Consider the following 12514-nt stretch of genomic DNA (forward strand, 5'->3'; position numbering starts at 1 on the left):
TGTGTTCTCATTGTTCATCACCCGCCTATGAGTGAGAACATGCGGTATTTCATTTTCTGTTCTTGTGTCAGTTTGCTGAGAATGATGTTCTTCAGATTCATCCATGTCCCTACAAAGGACACAAACTCATCATTTTTTATTGCTGCATAATATTCCATGGTGCATATGTGCCACATTTTCCCAGTCCAGTCTATCATCGATGGGCATTTGGGTTGGTTCCAGGTCTTTGCTGTTGTAAACAGTGCTGCAATGAACATTCGTGTGCATGTGTCCTTATAGTAGAACTATTTATTGTCCTTTGGATATATACCCAGTAATGGGATTGCTGGGTCAAATGGAATTTCTATTTCTAAGGCCTTGAGGAATCGCCACACTGTCTTCCACAATGGTTGGACTAATTTACACTCCCACCAACAGTGTAAAAGTGTTCCTTTTTCTCCACATCCTCTCCAGCATCTGTTGTCTTCAGATTTTTTAATGATCGCTATTCTAACTGGCGTGAGATGGTATCTCAATGTGGTTTTGATTTGCATCTCTCTAATGACCAGTGATGATGAGCATTTTTTCATATGTTTGTTGGCCTCATGTATGTTTTAAAAATTTAATAATATGACTAATTATATGAAACATTTTTCAAATAATAAAATGTCCTTAGATTCCTAGTAAGTGTAATTCATATAATTAACCATATTATCAGGCTCAAATGAAAACAAAATAATCTCAATAGGTATTAAAAAGTAATTGATTAAGATTCAATATCTGTAATTGCTAGGAACAGACAAACATTTTAGTATAAAATAATTAAATCTATCTTGACATCAATATAAATTATCATTAATTATTGTTGTGGTCATACCACAGATGCAGAATGCTTTTCTCCTTCAAAAATGGTTCATATGTCAAGACAGATCACACACACACACACACACACACACACACACACACACACACAAAATAAATTTATTACAGAGCGAGGTTTCCAGAAAGATCTGGGAAGGCTTCTAAGCAGAATGGAAAATAACAAGAGAATGAGCAGGAGCAATAAGAATAAGCTTTATTACCGAGGTCAGGCTTTAGACCCAATTTAATTTTAACTGTCTTGGTTATTTATTGTGGTTAGCTGTGAGGTTTTACATACATGTATAGAGCCAGGCTTGTGTGGATTCAACTTCTCACCAGTGCCCAGAGAGGCACTGCACAGTCTTTTTGTTTTTTAATTAGCTTGTTCAGATTTGAAGAAGAAGAGATGGAGTGACTTAACTTTAATGCTTTTAGTGGTAAAGCATCAGAAATAGAGTCAAAATATTTGTTATAACTATGTCAATATCTACTTTTATTTAGACATGTTAATCTCAAAACTAAATATTTTCATAATGTTCAGGTATAAGACATAAATTTCAAAAATCTCCAGTATAAATTAACAGATATATGAATACATATTTCAAAGGTAAAGAAAGAAAGAAAAGCAAACTAACAAAAGAAGAGAAAACCAAACACTGCATGTTCTCACTCACAAGTGGGAGTTGAACAATGAGAACTCATGGACACAGGGAGGGCAACATCACACACTGGGGCCTGTCAGGGTGTTAGAGTTAGGGGAGAGATAGCATTAAGAGAAATACCTAATGTAGATGATGGGGTGATGGATGCAGCAAACCACCATGGCACTTGTATAACTGAGAACAGTTCCAGGACCCAGGGGAGGCTCAGCTTGTTCCCTGGTGGCCTGTGTTCTTCCAGGCCCTTGGTCTCTCACTCACCCAAGAATGGGAGGGAAGATCCCGTTAGAAGTGATGTGCTTGTAAGTAAATATTGGACCCCAAAGCGTTGTGCAGAAAGTGATTTATTTAGGCAGAGAGAGAGAGAAAAGGGAATAAGAAATAGAAAAGAGAAAGAGCAGCTTCCATGACATCATGGAAGGGGATCCAGAGATGGAGTCTACCCAAATGTGGGTATGGAATTTTAACCTGGAATAAATTCCTGTCTCATTCAATTTTCCCTTCGTATGAAAGGAGTTCCTTTACACTTCCGCTGGAGTGATTGATCTTTGATTATTTTCCCATGTGCATTTAAACAAAGACCTCTAAGATCCCGGATGTGGGGAGCGGGTTATGGCTCTGGGAAGTTCTTGCCTTTGAAACTATGCCCCCTTGTGGACCTGGGAAGAGAATGCATTCTCCAATAACTATGTAACAAACATGCTTGTTCTGCACATGTGCCCCAGAACGTAAAGTATAATAATAATAATAAAAGAAATAAAAGCCTTGGAAAAAAAGAACAGTAAATAAATTTATGATTGTTTATAGTGATATAATTGATAATCTAAAAATTTCAAGAAAACTTTTGAAAGTTATTAATAACAGCAGGATATATGGGTTAAAAATAAAAAAAAATTAAAAAGCAATAGCATTTCCATGTAAAATAATTAGTTATTTTGCATAATGAATAAGAAGACTCCTTTTTCAACAGCAGGAGAAAAAATAGTTACCCAAAATAAATTTTAAAAGATTGAGCCAGCCATGTAAAATTACACACACACACACACACACACACGCACACTGAAGTGAAATTCAGGAATACAACAATAGTTCAAATCAATGGAAACAGTTTTTCTAGAGTAGACATATTAGATATATGTAAATCATTTCACACACGTAACACAATTCCAATGAAATATCAATACATTTTATGCACAGGGCATGCTGATATGAGACTGCATTAAAAAAAAGGAAGCAAAATCAGAAAAAGTAGAATTATGAGGGGAGCAGGAGTTCAGAAGTGCAGCTCACTTTATAGAGTATGTTGTATATTACACGTAGGTTTTGAATATTATAGCAATTATGGAAGAAACAATTTGATGGCCATGTAGAAAAAGCAAATGTGAAAGATTAGATTCTTATTTCACTTGTTACAACCACAACCACAACATAAACATCCCAAAGCCTTAATTATAATAAATAAAAATAATGGGAATCAATATTTATAATCTCAAAATTCACAAGACTTTTGTAACTTGTAAATTTCAAAATTAACAATAAATATTATTGAATTTTACTATGTCTCCTAGCAAAATAGCATGCAAATTAGTAAGAAAAATGTTAAAAGTTGATCACGAATTATTTTGTAACAGAAATGTTAATAATCACTTAAATGCTTAGCAAGAGGAAAGTGTTAAATAAAATGTAATATAGGTAGGAGGAAGACATTTCATAAGAGTGAAAATGATGCATTCTACCATTATAAGTAGCCCTTGTAATTGTTTGTTGTATTTAAAACAAGGTGAATAACAGGTCCAATTTGATGTAATTTACATACAAATAAAACATAAAAATACTATATATTTTGTGTAGTTATATAACTTATTAGAACATGTATTGCCTTTTGGAGGAGAACAAAAGGGAGCTGGTACTAAAGGAAGTGTCAAACAACTTATGTATTGTGTGTAATAGTCTAGTGTTCTAGAAAGATAGCTATATGATATTTCTGTTATTAAATATGTTTGACATTTAATATTAAATTGAAGATCATAAATTGGATGGAAGAAGAATATGTAAACAAGGAAAAGGTGAATTCCAGAAACTTAGGGAAACTCTATTTGGATAAAGTGAAAGTTTGAAGAGAACAGAGAGGGGACAGAAATAGCTGAGAGGTAGTACAGCCAGGAGAATCAAATACCTATAGATGTAAGGAAGAGTCAAGAAAGTGGTCAACAGTGGCACATGTTTAAGGAATAAAGTTTGTGAAAACTAAAGTTCCAAGAGATCGAGGCAAAAGTTAGGATAGTAGTGGAAAGTCAGATTACAAACATTTCCAACAGCAGGTTGGAAATGAAATAATAGGTTATTAAAAGCACTTTCATTGTTTTAATAAGTTATTTTAATTATCTCTGTAGTCCTTTCATTCTCCAGTCACTGGCCCTTGATTTATATTTATTTAATCCTCACAACTTTAGGAGTTTGTTACTACTATTATCACTGTTTTAGGCATGAGTAAACAGAAGTACTAGACATGAGTAAAGTGAGGTTACCTAACTTCCCCCAAATCTCACAGCTAGTTAAGGCTGGTGCCAGATTCAAACTACAGAGTCAGGGTTTTTAATCACTGAAGATGCTATATGTTATACTGAGAGATTTCAAATACCAGTGAAGATAAGAAGAGGCTGAATCTGTAATTGTGATTAGATGAAGAGGTAATAGATTGAACATATTTATCTGAGTTTTGTAAGGGGGAATATATTTTTGGTCAGAGTAGACTGAAGAAACAGTTCAAAGTATACAAAGATGGGAGATCCACGAGAACTTATTTGCAAGTAGACTCTGTGTTGCAAGACAGGAGATGAGGTCAAGAGTATAAATGGGATAAAACAGTATGTACATACTGTTTACAGGGTGCCTTCATAACACTAGCAGGTTACCCTTAGGAAGCAGGTACAAATTAGGATTATTTTCTCCTAGACATCTTATTCCCATCCTTTCTCTTACTAACCTACTACACATACTTGATGCTTTGTTTATTTTGTTATTTATTCTGTGCAATCAGTGACATGTTAAAACAAGATTCTAGGTGCTGAAAATTCAATACTGAGAAAAACAGAGAAACTCCACCACAGAGTATAGTGTCTATGAAAAAGCAACCTTAGCAAGGTGACAGTGCAAGATTTTGCCCTGGGACCAGGAGTAATACTAGCTACTCTTTTCTATGACAATATGGAATTTAGAGGTAAGTTAGCCTGTTAAGAGTCAGGCAAGACAGCCTTTCCTAAAGTATAAGGTGCCAATGAGTAAAGCTTCTTTTAGGAATCTCTCTTAATATTTCCAGTCCTTTTCCTCTACTTCTTTTCATGTGTTGGATGTATCTCCTTTGAGTATCCTGAACTGAATCTTTTTGTTTTCTCTACCTCTGTATATTAAACATATACAATGAGATCAGATTCCTGTCCATCAAACTCTTTAAGCTTAAGTTTGTAAATAGCTTCTTTTAATAAATTCCTACTGAAAGTCTGTATATGACAACAATACATTTATTACTTCTTAAATTTGAGACAGGGGATTTTGCTGAACCTATTTACAAATGAAATGTGCTACATGATAATTTTACATTCAAAACATTGTGTCTTTACAACTTTGATTTTACCTCTGTGATATTGCAAGATTTTCCTCATACAAATCAAACTCACAATTTTGAGACTTTTGGCTGCAATAGACAGGGTCTATAAGTCACTCCTCAGAGGGTTATAATGAAAAGGAAGAACCAAAAATAAGAGTAAAAAGAAACAAAAGCATAAAGATGTACAGGTTGAATAACACATTATTTTCCTGTGTTACGAAATCCGCAGATCCATGAAAAAACCTGAAAGAGAAGAAGCGGAGAATTTATCATGCCTACGTGAGAGAGCTGTGGTGGAGGAAGCTTCCATTGGCTCTAAATTGATCCTTTGTGCACAAGAGCTGTGTTTCTAAGAAAAATAGGCTTAGAGGAGAAGGGGTGCTAATTCATAGTTTTGATCTCTATTAATCACAGTCTCAGATAAGATTAGAATATTGGGTCAAAAGGGGAAACAAATAATCATATTTGTTCAACAAAAGTAACATAATTTTACTAGCACCTCAGTATAACTGAAAGGAAGATCATCTTTAAAAGAAATTTTAGTGAACAAGTAATGATATATTGATGGCAAAATAAAGATGTCGTTTTAGTCTTTGGTGACATTGTAGTAAATGTAAAGTTACTTATAAAGGATTACTGTAACTTTATTGATATTTATTTTATTGACAATATTTTTGAAGGTCTTTAAAGGTCATTTGAATTCATTTGTCAAATTCACCAGTGCCTCTAGACAACTATCTAGAAAAGGAATGGAATATTGACTCTGATTGCTCCCTAACTGGTCAATCATTCTTAGCTGTAGGATCTAAGTGAGATTTTTCTTATGAATATTTTATCGCCAACAGATTTCATGAAATCAAGAGATCTCATATTCAACATATGTTTATTACATGATTTTCCATGGTTTATCTGTTGTTCAAGTAACAAACAACAAATACAAATGTGTTGAACTCTGTACCAAGTACTGAGAATTTCAGAGTTGAACAGGCTAGATGCGTTGTTTGACATAAAGAAACTTAGAAACTACTGGTGTAATATCTTCTAAGTCTGAAGTAAAAATTGCAATTCCAGTGCAGAATAAGTCTCAACACTATCTGTATTGTAGTGGTTAATAATGATACATGTTTAGTAATGACATTTGGGAAGAAATAATATCTGAAATAAAGGCAGTTTAGAACAATTAGGCTTAGCTTAAACAGGAAAAGAGGAGATGAAGATATTCCTAGTAGAATTTATAGAGCACAAGTTTATAGCAAAGGTAAGGATTACAAAGGAACCCAAAGATTTGTATAAATTAAGCATAAAAAAGTAGTAGTCAGGGTATAAGATAAGCAGGAGCTAGACTGAGCATGTGGCGGGAGGAACCATAAATAATGCCTGTGTTTCCTGACATGTCTTTTTAATTTGTTAAAAAATTCATGGTAAAAATAAGATTATACTTTGAAATGCAAGTATTTTTGTCCAATTATGAATGCACATGTTCATTATTTATGCCACTACTGATAAACTCATACCTCACAATTTAATATAACCGTACCTAGTTACTCTAACTATATGGAGTGAATTTAGAAAACATATTCTAAATTCTAATTCAATTTTGCTTGACAGCTACATTTATAATGCTTTCTTTATTGTGCTTCACAGACATAATATATTTTACAAATTGAAAGTTTGTGGCAAGCCTGTGTTTTGAAAGTTTGTCAGCACAATTTTCCCAACAGCATGTGCTCAACTTATATCTCTATACAACTCATTTTGGTTATTCTTGCAGTACTTCAAACATGTTCATTATTAGCATATCTGTTATAGATCCTGATTCTCTTTAGCCAAAGCCTAGTCCAGCGTATAGTCCAGGACTAGATGGATTTACAGCAGAATTCTATCAGATGTTCAAAGAAGTATTGCTTCCAATTCTGTTGACACTATACCAAAAGGGAAAGAGGAAATTCCTCCCTAAATCATTCTACAAGGCCAGCTTCATCCTAATATCAAAACCAGGAAAGGACTTAACAAAAAATAAAAACTAAAGACCAATATCCCTGATGTACATAGATGCAAAAATCATAAACAAAATACAGCATATTAAAAAGAATCCACCATGATCAAGTGGGTTTCATACAAGGGATGCAGGGATGGTTTAACATACATAAGTTAATAAATGTAATAAACGACATAAAAAAAACTTAAAATAAAAATTGCATGATTATCTCAAAAGACACAAAAAAAGTTTTGATAAAATCCAGTATTCCTTTGTGATGAAAACCCTGAGCAAAATCTGCCTAGAAGGGACATACCTTAAGGTAATAAGAGTCATCCACAACAAACGCACAGCCAACATTATAGTCAACAGGGAAAAGTAGAAATCATTCCCCCTGAGTAATGGAAAAAGACAAGGATGCCCATTTTTACCACTTCCATTCAACATAGTACTGGAAGTCCTTGCCAGAGTAATTAGACAAGAGAAGGAAACAAAGGGCACCCAAATTGGGAAAGAAGAAGTCAAGCTGTCACTGTTTGCTGGTGATATAGTTCATGTAAACCTAGTAAACCCTAAAGATTCAGCCAGAAAGCTTCTAGAACTGGTAAATGAATTCTGCAATGTTTCAGAATACAAAATTAGTGTACACAAATCAGTAGCTCTACTATACACCAAAAATGAACAGCTGAGAATCAAATCAAGAACACAACCCCTTTTACAAGAACCGCAAAAAATAAAAATTTAAAAAAAAAACTTGGGCATATTCCTACCAAGGATGAGAAAGACCTATACAAGGAAAACAAAACACTGAGGAAAGAAATTATAGATGACACAAACAAATGAAAACATAGCTAATGCTCATGGATGGATAGAATTTACAATGACCATACTCCAATCATCAATCTACAAATTCAATGCAATTGCCATAAAAAACCACCATCATTCTCCATGGAACTAGAAAAAAAAAATCCTAAAATACACATGGAATAAAAAAAGAGCTTGCATATCCAAAGCAAGACTCAGCAAAAAAAAAAAAAAAAAAAACCTCTGGAGGCATCACATTACTCAACCTTAAACTCTACTATAATGCCACAGTCACCAAAACAGCATGGTGCCAATATAAAAATATGCACATAGACCAATGGAATAGAATACAGATCCCATAAATAAACCCAAATATTTACTTGATTTACTTGTCAGTAAGTTATTTGATTATGGTTTGATGACTTTTGTCCAGAGGTTATACAATGAGATGTTAACTCTCAGTGTTAGCTACATGGCTCAGGGACTCACACCTGTAGCAACCAAAAAGTGTCATATTGGTGCTGTGTGAACATTATTCTGGGTGAGACTGCCTTATTGTAAATTTTATATCACCCTTTCTCCATACCTAATAGTATTACTATTTTTATATCTATACATAATTCACAGAACGAAATAATTTAAAATATAGTGGAGAATTAAACTTTATAGAGAAAATTTGTATGACTAAAATGTTGAGATAAAGGTTCTCAGCCTGCAGAGAAATGTTTAATACATCCTGGAGTTGAGGACTTACAAGTGCTCAACAAATTCAGAGGGTCAGCTCTTAATGCATTTGCTTTAGAGAAAAAAATAGGAGCATGACATCTAAAAAAGCTTACTGGATGAATTTTTGCCATGTATTGGAAATTAATCTAGAAATTAGAACTTTCTATTTAGCTGTAGATTATAAAAGCACATTCAAGTAGTACTGAGAAACAAAGAGAACATAAAATATACCAACTTCTATACTTGAAACAGTTAAAGCACAATAATAAATTTAATACATGTATAGTTAGAATGCAAGCCAAGCAATATCACATAAAGCCCTAGAGCTACCAATACATTGTTTTAATCACCTCAACCCTTTTTAAATCTTAACCTTTGCTCTTTCATAACAAATCAGGATAATCTTGATCATTCTCCAAAGGTTTTAATTTTAATTGGAATTACATTGATGTACAGATTAAGAAAAACTGTTCTAAAAATATTAGTTTCCTATTTATGATTGTGATATACCTTTTTATTTATTTATTTTTTGAGACTGAGTCTCACTCTATCTCCCAGGCTGGAGTGTAGTGGCACAATCTTGGCTAACTGCAACCTCTGCCTCCTGGGTTCAAGTGATTCTCCTTCCTCAGCCTCCTGAGAAGTTGGGACTGCAGGAACCTGCCAGTATTTTTGGCAGGAACCTGCCAGTAATAATTTTTGTATTTTTAGTAGAGATGGGGTTTCACCATGTTGACCAGGCTGGTCTTGAACTGCTGATCTCAAGTGATCTGCCTGCCTCGGCCTCCCAAAGTGCTGGGATTACAGCCATGAGCCACCATGCCTGGTCTTTATTCAATTTTTAATTACTCCAAGAAAGAGGAATTACAGACGCATTAGTGATAGGAGTATTATATCTCATAGGCTTGATTTGTTCGTGTATCATAAATATTGTGTTTATTTTAGTAATTATGATTAAAAGTAATGTTTCCATTTGTTAGAATATGAAGAGTATGTACATATGTATGTATCATTACAGTTACTACGAACTGAAATACTTTTTTGAGCTACCATATTGACAAATTGCCAGTGTTATTAAATATAAGAAATGCAAATGATAAATTTGTAATCCTAATTGAGGATGATTTAGTAGACTCTAAAAAGATAATAAATTGACATACTCTTTGCTGTCTATAAATATGGAACTGATTCAATTTGTTATAGTACATCATGAACTATACAATGTAAGCTACCTTTCTCTATTGAGTGTTTTTGTGTATTGAGAAGGAAGACTCTCTAAAATATATTATTAAGTGAAATAATGAAGAGCAGATTGTATAACATGCTATGGTTTTGTGAAGATATACTCATAATTTTTCTTCTCTATCTAACAGGTAGCTAAACTACCTGGAAAAAGAGGAATTCACTGACTAATGAAAAAGAGAGGGAGGGAGACTATTCACCACATTTCCTTTTGTGCCTACCAAAGTTTTAAATGTATTACCTGTTCAAAACACATAATATGTTTCCCCTTGTTTCTATTGAAAATTATTTTTAAAAATGGAAAAATGAGAAGATTATAAGTTGAAATAATGAAGGACAAAATTATATAAAATAGTTTGGGTTAAGAAACAGTAAATAGCTACAAAATAATTAATATCTTATTAGAACAGAATTCACATTGTAAAATAGTGGATTAGGACTCTATCTTGTTTTGTAAAAAGAAAAACTTTTATACTATTATAAAATCTGGAAAAAAGGTAAAGAAAAGGAAAGGATGAAAATTAATAACTGTTGAATGTGGAAGATAGAAATATAAACTAAACTTGTGAGTGTTCACAAATATAACAGATCACACACTGGGGCCTGTCTGGAGGTTATGAGGGGCCAGGGGAGGGATAGCATGGGGTGGGGGGATTGGGGAGGGATAATCTTAGGAGAAATATCTTATGTAGATGATGGTGGGATGGATGTACCAAATCCCCAAGACACGTGTATACTCATGTAGCAAAACTTCATGTTCTGCACATGTATCCCAAAACATAAAGTGTAATAAAAAAAGAAGAAAAAAAAAAGAATTTTTATTTGTTTTTCTAAAATTGTCAAAGAGTGCCCAAAGTTTAAGATACAAACTCAGTAATTATTTCATATGTATAGCAAAGCTTCAAGGGTCACCTTGAAAGTCATGTATAGTGGGCTTTTCCAGAGCTGTATCAAAGTCTTCCTTTGCCCATGCTGCCACCACCATTATCTACATACAGGGGCACTGGAGAAGAAGCAGGAGGTATGGGGTAGGTGATCTCTGGAATTGGGCCACTGTCTTAGTTGGGAAGGTTGTCGTTTCTATAAAGTGAGCTTATTTTTCAGAGGCACTTTTAATTCAAAAGAGGCTGGCTACTCTCCAAAAGAATAATTTGAAGAGATTAAAAATGCCTTCAAGGATGGAAGTCTGTGATTCAGTTTTCCTGCTTAAAGTCAGCTTACCCAGTGGCATTGATTAGCTGCGCCATATCTATCTAAAAAGATTAGAAAAGTGACTGAAGAAAAATAGCAAAATAAAGACAATGATCACCACCAGGATATCCTGCTTTCTTACATCTGTTGTCATCGTAAAGATGTGTCATTTTTTTCTTGGGTCTAGAGATACTGAAGAAGAAAGCCTAACTGAATTGTCTTGCTGGTTATCCAGTTCAAAAGGATGGCCTGCTTGTTGAGGGGCAAACGCAGCAGCAAAAGCATAAGGGGTGAGGGGAGAAAATGTAGTGGAATTATATATGCATTTTATTTGCAAAGGAACTCTGCAGTTATATGGTGATATCACGTAAGAGAGGTAGAATCTGAATTTGAATTTGAATACCTGCTTTACAGAAGACACTGATTTATAGTCAGTGTTATCTATAGATGCAAGAATAACAATAAAGGATGTAACTAAAAGCAAAAACATGGAAGCAAAATAGAATTTTTCTTACTAAGGCCATGAGAAAGGAGTCAGTATAGGTATTCCTGAAGCAGTCCACAGAAACATCCACTGTAAACTAAAAGTGATTGCACAGGCAGGAGGATTGAAAGGATACACACAACACCCCCTCAAATTACAAGTGTTGCCAAGTCTTAGAAGGAGAAGAAGGAAAGGATTAATTTTAAATAGGACATGAATTTGGCATTTTTAAGTGGTTAGATATATTATCAGTGAACATAATGAAGTATGGATTCTGCCCAAAATAGCTCCAGGGGTCAGAAATTAACATTCCGAAGAGCATGCTTGAAAGCAGTCATTGGAGAAATATAAACTGTTTCAAGTTTACATCCTTCCAAGTTTAGACTGCTAAATAAATCAGTTACCCAAAAAAGAAATAGGAATAATTGGAGCAGAAATAGTAATATAAACGTGTTTTAAGAGAATAAGTAAGACCCCCAAAAAATTACAAGTTTACCTTTTTTAAAGGGTCAAGGCTCTCATAAAAATTTGTGTACACTATTTGAGATGTGATTTTGTATTGTCAAATTCTGCAAGTGTGAACAGGAAACTACATGGAGGAAATTCCATAGGAGAGACAAGAATAAATAGTCAGAGAATGTAAATTAAACAGCAAATATTTGGTAGAGACCACTACCTATTGGTAATTAAGTTTGTGAAGGTGATTACAATGTATGTGAATGTGTGTGTATCAAAATGTTAAATATGACATTTTTGGTTATGTAAAAGTTTTAGTTGAAGTTTACAGTTAAAAATCTTAGAAGTTAAGTATCTTCACATTCTAGATAAAACTAGCAGACACAACCTCCAGGAATGATCAAAATGTGGTAAAACCAGTCTTATTATCTTACATAAAGATGTACAATCATTATATATTAAAAATACAATGACAAGCATTAAGAGTTGTGAGTCACTGCTTATAATTTTCAGGGAGAAAATGTGCT

This window comes from Callithrix jacchus, chromosome 3 (assembly GCF_049354715.1).
Source record: "Callithrix jacchus isolate 240 chromosome 3, calJac240_pri, whole genome shotgun sequence".
Lineage (NCBI taxonomy): Eukaryota > Metazoa > Chordata > Mammalia > Primates > Cebidae > Callithrix > Callithrix jacchus.